The sequence below is a fragment of the Carya illinoinensis genome, chromosome 13 (assembly GCF_018687715.1).
Source record: "Carya illinoinensis cultivar Pawnee chromosome 13, C.illinoinensisPawnee_v1, whole genome shotgun sequence".
NCBI classification, from domain to species: Eukaryota; Viridiplantae; Streptophyta; class Magnoliopsida; order Fagales; family Juglandaceae; genus Carya; species Carya illinoinensis.
This window is the reverse complement of record NC_056764.1, coordinates 11,068,525-11,077,460: the sequence shown is the minus strand read 5'-3', so window position 1 is coordinate 11,077,460 and position 8,936 is coordinate 11,068,525. Positions and strand designations below refer to the sequence as shown.

General features: G+C 31.1%; 1 long non-coding RNA gene across 1 annotated transcript; it reads left to right on the top strand.

Moving 5' to 3' along the window:
* Window positions 1-2,685: 2,685 nt before the first annotated feature.
* LOC122291479 lies at window positions 2,686-6,952 on the top strand. The gene is made up of 3 exons (XR_006236641.1): window positions 2,686-4,412; window positions 4,498-6,842; window positions 6,922-6,952. It is a non-coding gene; the product is annotated as an uncharacterized LOC122291479 (long non-coding RNA).
* Window positions 6,953-8,936: the final 1,984 nt, after the last annotated feature.

The following is an 8,936-nucleotide window of genomic DNA, read 5'->3' as shown; positions in this document are numbered from 1 at the left end:
TCTACGTATGATCGACTTGTAAAAGTCACGTATTATCATCAAGAATATAAAAATGTCAATATTTAAAATATTTTTGTTAAATTTGTAGGATTTATTTATAATTTAAAATTATTATACATTTTTTTATTTAGACATGATATATTTTTTAATTTATGAAATTTATAATCTAAACTATAATCTAACATGTTAGAAATTATTTTCTCATAAAAATTTTATGAACAATTAGTATTAATTTAAAAGAAAAAAAAAACTATAAATTATTTGTGATAAAGTTTATAGATGGGCTAATTTTTAAGATGGTTTGATTTTAAATATAAAGCCCCGAGGTCAAAAAGTGAAGCTCAACCCCTGTGGAAACTTAGAGGTCTCGATTATTCGTTTGTGGGTATTGTTTGTTCTCTTTTTGTTGGTTCTATTCCATTTATGTTGGTTTCTTCGGTATAGTTTTTTCGCAGTCCTTATTTCTTGCTTCCTATTATGTATTTGTCGGTTTTTCTCTAATGATGGAGTGCAGTAGAGTTGTATGTGACGCAAGGGGCTTTTGATGCTCATTAACTGCAAAACAAAAGTTAACAAAAAAATAATAAAAATTATTGTAGTATTTAGATAGCCATTTATTATAATAGAATAGATATGATTATCTATATAATATTGCTGACAAATTAAAGACTATGTTAATTTAAAAATAACAAAACGATAAACCTTATTTATAAATTGATTTAAGTTATTGTGATGTATGAAATTATAAATATAATTTTCTCTATCGTAAAATAAACTTAATAATTTATTTTAAAAAATAAGAAAAAAAATCCATTAAAACTGTTAATTTGATTATTTTATTTGTAAATTGATCATGATGAATGTATCCATCATGCATCATCTAAAGTGTCCAAAGTAAATGAGGTGGGTTTTTGGCATTGGAAGAAGAGAAATTAAAGTTGGGAGAAAATATCTCTTTGCTTTCTATATTTGTTGTGAACAAAATATATATTCACAATAAAATAATGATCATGTGATATATCTTTATTTTATCCTCTTATCCTTTTTAAGTTAAGTAACGTCAAGAAATTGCAGACTTAACCAGTATTATACGAAGGATCTATTATTGGTCTATAAATTAATAAAGCAGATCAAGATATAATTAAATAAAAAAAACAACACTTCAAAATTCAGTCCATAATTAAAGAAATGTTTCTGTGTACTAGGTACAAGAGGTGTTGAATTGCTATATTTAATATATTTATCAAGACGCTTTGTCTTTTGTTGGCAGCTTTAAAGTAACCCACCGAAGTGACAAGCAAATGTGCATGCATCCATTTTTTATTTATTGACCAGTGCCTGACAGATGCCTATTTGTTTACAAATAAAATAATTAAAATTTATCAAGCTGTCGATTTTTTTAATATAAAATTATTGTATTTTAAATCAATTATTAACAAAATTTTTAAACTTCCAAAAACATCAAAGACTCATTTAGATTGGGAGATGAGTTGAAAAAAAAATAGAACAGGAGATAATATATATTGGACATATATGATAATATATTATTAAAAACCGACATGAAATTTGTATTTGATTTAAATGAGAAATGCAATAAACTTTTTAAGATAAGTTGTTTACCATGTATACAATGCAACAACAGATGGAAGAATTAAACCTGTACCCAATAAAAATTAGGCCAATTCCTCGCTATCCAATTTCGTACCCAAGCCCCAATTACAAATTGTAAAAGTTTTCAAATATTGTTACTAAATTTGGACTAATTATTAAAGCAGAAATTAAAGGAAATAAAACACTGCAAAATTAATTAAAAAAAAGGTTAGATTTAATTTTCTTACTGAAAATTTATGAGCAATTATCATATTAATTTAAAAAAACTTTGAATAGACTATATGCCAATAGTTAAGTTCAATATAATTTATAAGATTATTTATTTGTCACATATGGAGAGAGAGAGAGAGAGAGAGAGAGAGAGAGAGAGAGAGAGAGAGAGAGAGCTCACGTATCAAGCAAAAATTTTAATTAAATTAAGCTAATAGTCCAATTCACTGCAACGCAATCCGACATCGTTAAAACATCTAGAAATCATAATATAAAATTTGTACGATCAAAAGTAAGATTTGTGTAATATTCAAATTGATACTTTTACAAATTTTTTTTCTTAATAATTTTAATATAATTTATTATGAATTTGGAGTTGAAATTTCAAAATTACTTATAATAAGATCTCACGTTTATTTTTTTTATTTTTTTAAATATTATTATTAGTTTTGGAACAAATATTAGAGCATAAATTTTAAAAAATAAAGTTTTACAATAATGTAAATTTTATTTTTTTAATATTTTAAATTCTTAATATAACTTTATGTACAATTTAAATATAAAGTGAAAATTTTAAATAAACTATGTACTAGTAATTAGACCTACAAATATGTAACAATGGGTTTTTATCTTATTGAAAAAAAAAAAGACACCGACCCAATGCTAGGCCAGAATTCAGCAACAAAGCCCAGCCCCACCCAACGGTCCAAAATATCAAAACAGTGTCGTTTTCATAACAGGAACCCTCAACCCATGCTATTCTCAACCCCAAAACGGTGCTGTTTCATAAAAATAAAAATAAACCCTAGCCACGGTACTATAAATTCAACTTTTTTCTTCTCTCTCTCTCTTCCACTCCTCCATTCGGCACCGAAAACCCCAAGAAGCTCTCACAGGAGTCTCTCTCTCCCCATGTCTCCATCTCTCTCATCTTTCTCTCTTTCTCTCTCAGTTGCTTGCTCAAATTCTCTGGAACATTTTTTTTACCTCGTTTGTGTTTCTCCTCCATTTTCTTTCTCTCTCCCTATGTCTCCGTCTCTCCCTCATCTTTCTCTCTTCCTTTCTCTGTTAACTACATTCTTGGTAACAATTTTGTTTTTTGCCTTATTTCATTTCGGAAAGAAGCCACTCTGTAAATTTGACTGAAGTTGTAAACTTTGTAACCATTTTGGGCTTTCGTTGTATGAACAAAGAGAGAGAGTTTAATGAAGGAGGGCTCTACCCTGTAGTCTGCAGCTATAAATACACTGATGCCAAAGATCAATCTTTCTCAATGCAGTTATTCAAAATCCTTCTTCTTCAATAGCAGGAAAAATAAAAGCTCATCATGGAGACTTCTAATGCTTTTGTTTTCTCTCATGGAGACTTCTTTTTTCCGGTAAGCTTTTCCTTTTGAAACCCAACCAACGTTTCTTTTTCTTTGAACCCACCATCTCTTTAGTTCTTCAGTTATCCACAAATCCTTATCAGGATCCGAACATCAAGCTCATCCCTGTGTGTCACCACCCTCATTCCATAAAATTTCTGCATCAGAAACCATCACCAATAGGCGACACTATGAGCTCCTCCATGCCATGAACCAACCCTTATTCTTCCTTGTCAAAAATAGAGCACTCCTCACACACGAACTGCATGGGTTTCTCCACCCATTTAGCTCGGTTTTGCCACCACCCAACGCCAGTTTTCACCGTAGCACACTCAGCACAACCTCCATCGCAGAGTGTCGCCACTTCTGACCTCCACCCAACCAACATCCGTCGCACCCTTGGATGGTGCCTCTGTCTCCATGGTTTCCGTGTACCCACCATGCATCGCCGCCCATAGCCACCGTGAGTGCCACCACAAGTGATCCCCAGCCCTGCACCGAAGCTTCCCCTCTCCCTTGTTGTCAATCTACTCCCTCGCCTCACAGATCCTCCACCAAAATAGAAACTCTGCCCCTTCCCCTCACGATATGCTTCAGGCGACATGGGTAAAAATCCACGCAAATCAAGGATAAAATGAGAAGAAATGTGTTTGACAAAAATACTGTTCCTACCTCACTCGCAGTTATATATCTTTATATAATAATAAGTATTTATCCTGTTGCAATCTGAATAAGCAGTAAATTTATATTTTATTTTTTTCTTTCTTTTTTATTATATAGTTATTTTTTTAACGTTTTGTTTTCTCCATTCGTGTTTATTTATATAAGGAAGTTTTAGTTTTTAGTGAGATTATGTTAATGATATTTTTTTAAAAGAATTTCAGACAAAACAAATCTTTCATTCTCCGTTTTGTATTCCTTCCAAGTTATCTTTTTAAACTCATACCCATCCTCTATTCTATCTCTCTATCTCACGGCTCTCGATTTTTCTTCATCTTACTAAAATCCAAAGCACCAAAACTATAAAATTTTAGAATTTTTGAAATTTGCTTGGTCGTGTTAGCTATTCAACACATATCGAAGCTTTACAAGTGACCTTGAGAGAGAGGACATCTCTAGCAGTTTGCAATAGATAGAGGAACAATAGATAGAGGAAGGGCTTTATGAGGATGGGGATGATGAAACAGAAAGTGCTTATACTGCAAAATTAGATGATCTTAAGGAGGTTATTTTCACTTTTCTAAATTCATTAGTTTGTCTTCATATTTTCTCTCTTGCTTGACTCGCTCTTTGTTTTTAATAATTGGTAGATCTAATAGAGAATCGTTATAAAGATGAAGCAGCAAGAGTACAAGCAAAAAGAGATCTGCTCAACTCCATTGTGGATTATAGGAAGTCTGTTGATTCAATCCCACCCAAGGATCAAGAGGCGGTATGATATGAAATTGCTAATGATGACTATTACTAATCTCATGCTGTTTTGATGATGTTTTCAATGTTTTTAACTTTTCATTATTTTCAAATCATTAATGAGTGCAATAAAGCAAAGAAGTATTTCACCATAGAATGGCAGTACCATTAACTTCATTTATTATTTTTTAATCATACCTTTATTTATTATTTATTTTATCAAACTTTTAATTATTTCCTTACAAAAAGCCTTTCATTCATCCTTCTCAATAGCTAATTGTGGGACACCCGGAAAGTGTGGAGACTTTTAGTGGGAGAGTAGTTAGATTTGGCGAGATAAAATAAATTATGCACATGATTTCATGTGAGAGTCAAGACAAAAGAGATGGTGACATTGGAGAGTGTAGAGACTTTTAGTGGCAGAGTAGTTAGATTTGGTGAGAAAATGGGTGAGGCTGTCGGGTTAGAATTGGATTTATTAACAGTACTCCATCAGTTAATTTAATGCAATACATGATGGGATATTTGAATGAAAATATCATGCTGGAGACATCATTAATTAATTAGTAATTACGTCAAGGTATGCACCCCACCATAAATTATTTTATATGTTAGTAATTTATATTAAAGAGAATATAAATCAAAATGTGCGACATGTTAGGTGTATCATTGATGATCATCTCTATCGAGTATTAGGTGCGACGTGTATGCTTTCTCCGCATTCTTTAATTTTTAAGTGAAGTAGAAAAAGAGATTAAATTTGAAGAGGGTCCATTTCCAACTACCTAAAAGTATATTGGCTTAGCCTTACCTGCCAAAATATATAAAAATCAAAAGGTGAACAATTTAAATAATTTAATTAAAAAGACGAGAGATGAGAGCTTACCTGCAAAAATATATAAAAATCAAAAGGTGAACAATTGAAATAATTTAATTAAGAAGACGAGAGATGAGAGCGAGAGAGGTGGGTGCCATGTAATTCCGAATTTGAACTAATAGGCCCCACCATATTTAACAAAAGATGATCATAACTCTCTCATCTAATAAGACAAAACGGTCCTACCATGAGATGATAATTGAATGTGTACAACTTAAAACTGATCATGACTCGGACAAGTAAGATAAATAAGCGTGTACTCCGTGTCCTGAACTAGTTTAATATGGTGGGGCTTATTCAATTATCGTCTCATAGTGGGACTGTTTTGTCTTATTAGATGAGAGAGTTATGATCATCTTTTGTTAAATATGGTGGGACCTATTAGTTCAAATTCGGAATTGCATGGCACCCACCTCTTTCGCTCTCATCTCTCGTCTTCTTAATTAAATTATTTAAATTGTTCACCTTTTAATTTTTATATATTTTTGCAGGTAAGCTCTCATCTCTCGTCTTTTTAATTAAATTATTTAAATTGTTCACCTTTTGATTTTTATATATTTTGGTAGGTAAGGTTAAGCCAGTATACTTTTAGGTAGTTGGAAATGGACCCTCTTCAAATTCAATCTCTATTTCTACTTCACTTAAAAATTAAAGAATGAGGAGAAAGCATACACATCGCACCTAATACTCGATAGAGATGATCATCAATGATGCACCTAACACGTCACACCTTTTGATTTATATTCCCTTTAATATAAATTGCTAACATATAAAATAGTTTATGGTGGGTTGCATACCTTGATGTAATTACTAATTAATTAATGATGTCTCCCGCATGATGTTTTCATTCAAATATCCCATCATGTATTGCATTAAATTAACTGGTGGAGTACTGTTAATAAATCCAATTCTAACCCGACAGCCTCACCCATTTTTTCACCAAATCTAACTACTCTCCCACTGAAAGTTTCCACACTCTCCAATGTCACCATCTCTTTTGTCTCGACTCTCACCCAAAATCATGTACATAATTTATTTTATCTCGCCAAATCTAACTACTCTCCCACTAAAAGTCTACATACTCTCCGGCTGTCCCACGATTAGCTATTGAGAAGGATGAATGAAAGGCTTTTTGTAAGGAAATAATTAAATGTTTGATAAAATAAATAATAAATAAAGATATGATTAAAAAATAATAAATGAAGTTAATGGTACTGTCATTCTATAGTGAAATACTTCTCTGCTTTATTAATAGAGAATTGTTATAAAGATAAAGCAGCAAGAGCACAAGAAAGAAGAGATCTGCTCAACTCCATTGTGGATTATAGGAAGTCTGTTGATTCAATCCCACCCAAGGATCAAGAGGCGGTATGATATGAAATTGCTAATGATGACTATTACTAATCTCATGATGTTTCCAATGTTTTTAACTTTCCATTATTTTCAGATCATTAATGAGTGCAATAAAGCAGAGAAGTATTTCACCATAGAATGACAGTACCATTAACTTCATTTATTATTTTTTAATCATACATTTATTTATTATTTATTTTATCAAACTTTTAATTATTTCCTTACAAAAAGCTTTTCATTCATCATTCTCAATAGCTAATCGTGGGACACCCAGAGAGTGTGGAGACTTTTAGTGGGAGAGTAGTTAGATTTGGCGAGATAAAATAAATTATGCACATAATTTCGGGTGAGAGTCGAGACAAAAGAGATGGTGACATTGGAGAATGTGGAGACTTTTAGTGGGAGAGTAGTTAGATTTGGTGAAAAAATGGGTGAGACTGTCGAGTTAGAATTGGATTTATTAACAGTACTCCATCAGTTAATTTAATGCAATACATGATGGGATATTTGAATGAAAACATCATGCGGGAGACATCATTAATTAATTAGTAATTACATCAAGGTATGCACCTTACCATAAACTATTTTATATGTTAGCAATTTATATTAAAGGGAATATAAATCAAAAGGTGCGACGTGTTAGGTGCATCATTGATGATCATCTTTATCAAGTATTAGGTGCGACATGTATGCTTTCTCCTCATTCTTTAATTTTTAAGTGAAGTAGAAAAAGAGATTGAATTTGAAGAGGGTCCATTTCCAACTACCTAAAAGTATATTGGCTTAACCTTACCTACCAAAATATATAAAAATCAAAAGGTGAACAATTTAAATAATTTAATTAAAAAGACGAGAGATGAGAGCTTACTTGCAAAAATATATAAAAATCAAAAGGTGAACAATTTAAATAATTTAATTAAGAAGACGAGAGATGAGAGCGAGAGAGGTGGGTGCCATGTAATTCCAAATTTGAACTAATAGGCCCCACCATATTTAACAAAAGATGATCATAACTCTCTCATCTAATAAGACAAAACGGTCCCACCATAAGACGATAATTGAATGTGTACAACTTGAAATTGATCATGACTCAGACAGGTAAAATAAATAAGCCATGTCCTCCGTGTCCTGAACCAATTACCAAAACTTGAAGAATTGTATTTATTATCTTGACATGATATTTATATTTATACGAGATTTATTATGTTTATTATTTTATTCATATACATATATATATATTAATATATTTATTTAAATAAAAAATAAAAATAATAAATTACATATTAATATGTGATATGAGGATGATAAGTAGCAACGGATTACAGTTCAAACAGATCAATATTTACTCAATTAATTTGTGGATATATTTACTCAATTCAAACAGATCAATGTTTAGTTTCATAATCATTTAAAGGCTCACATAGCCAGTCAATACCATTCCTAACACCTATACTGATATCAGAAACGAATAAGAGAGCTATCTTCGAAGTGTAACAAAAGCAATTTTAAAATTTTAGAATAATTAAATGGAAGCTACCTTTTACATATGGCTTTCAATAATAAACCAGTTCTTTCAAACCCAGTTGCACTAAAAAAATTCAACAAAAACATGCTAAGATAGTAAAAACAAACTTTTTTATTGACGAGATTAAAAAAAAAGGTTTAGTTTGTTCGACACATGTTGACACCATGAATATACAACTCTCAATTACCATGAATAAAAAACACCCAGATCTATCTGAAAATTATTTCTCATTATTCAAACTGCAGAATCCAATAATGCCAATTCAAAACGTTATACTTTATTATAATCCTATCACTATTTCTCAATAGCTGCGGTCATGGACTCGAAGATTTTTAAATTAGATAGGAATGTATCATTTTTCGCATTTGAAATAGTGGGTTTGGACTTTGCACGCACGATCACATCACATGACCTTCTTTTGTCGTTATTGAATTCAACAAAGTAAAGGCAAAAATCTAGATTCTTTTGTTTGTATTTATTTTAGACATGAGTGCAAGAGTTGGTGATGACTTTCAAAGAAAAATACAAATATTTTAGCAAATGGGAGATCACATATATGTTAATTATTTCCAGATGTTACCATA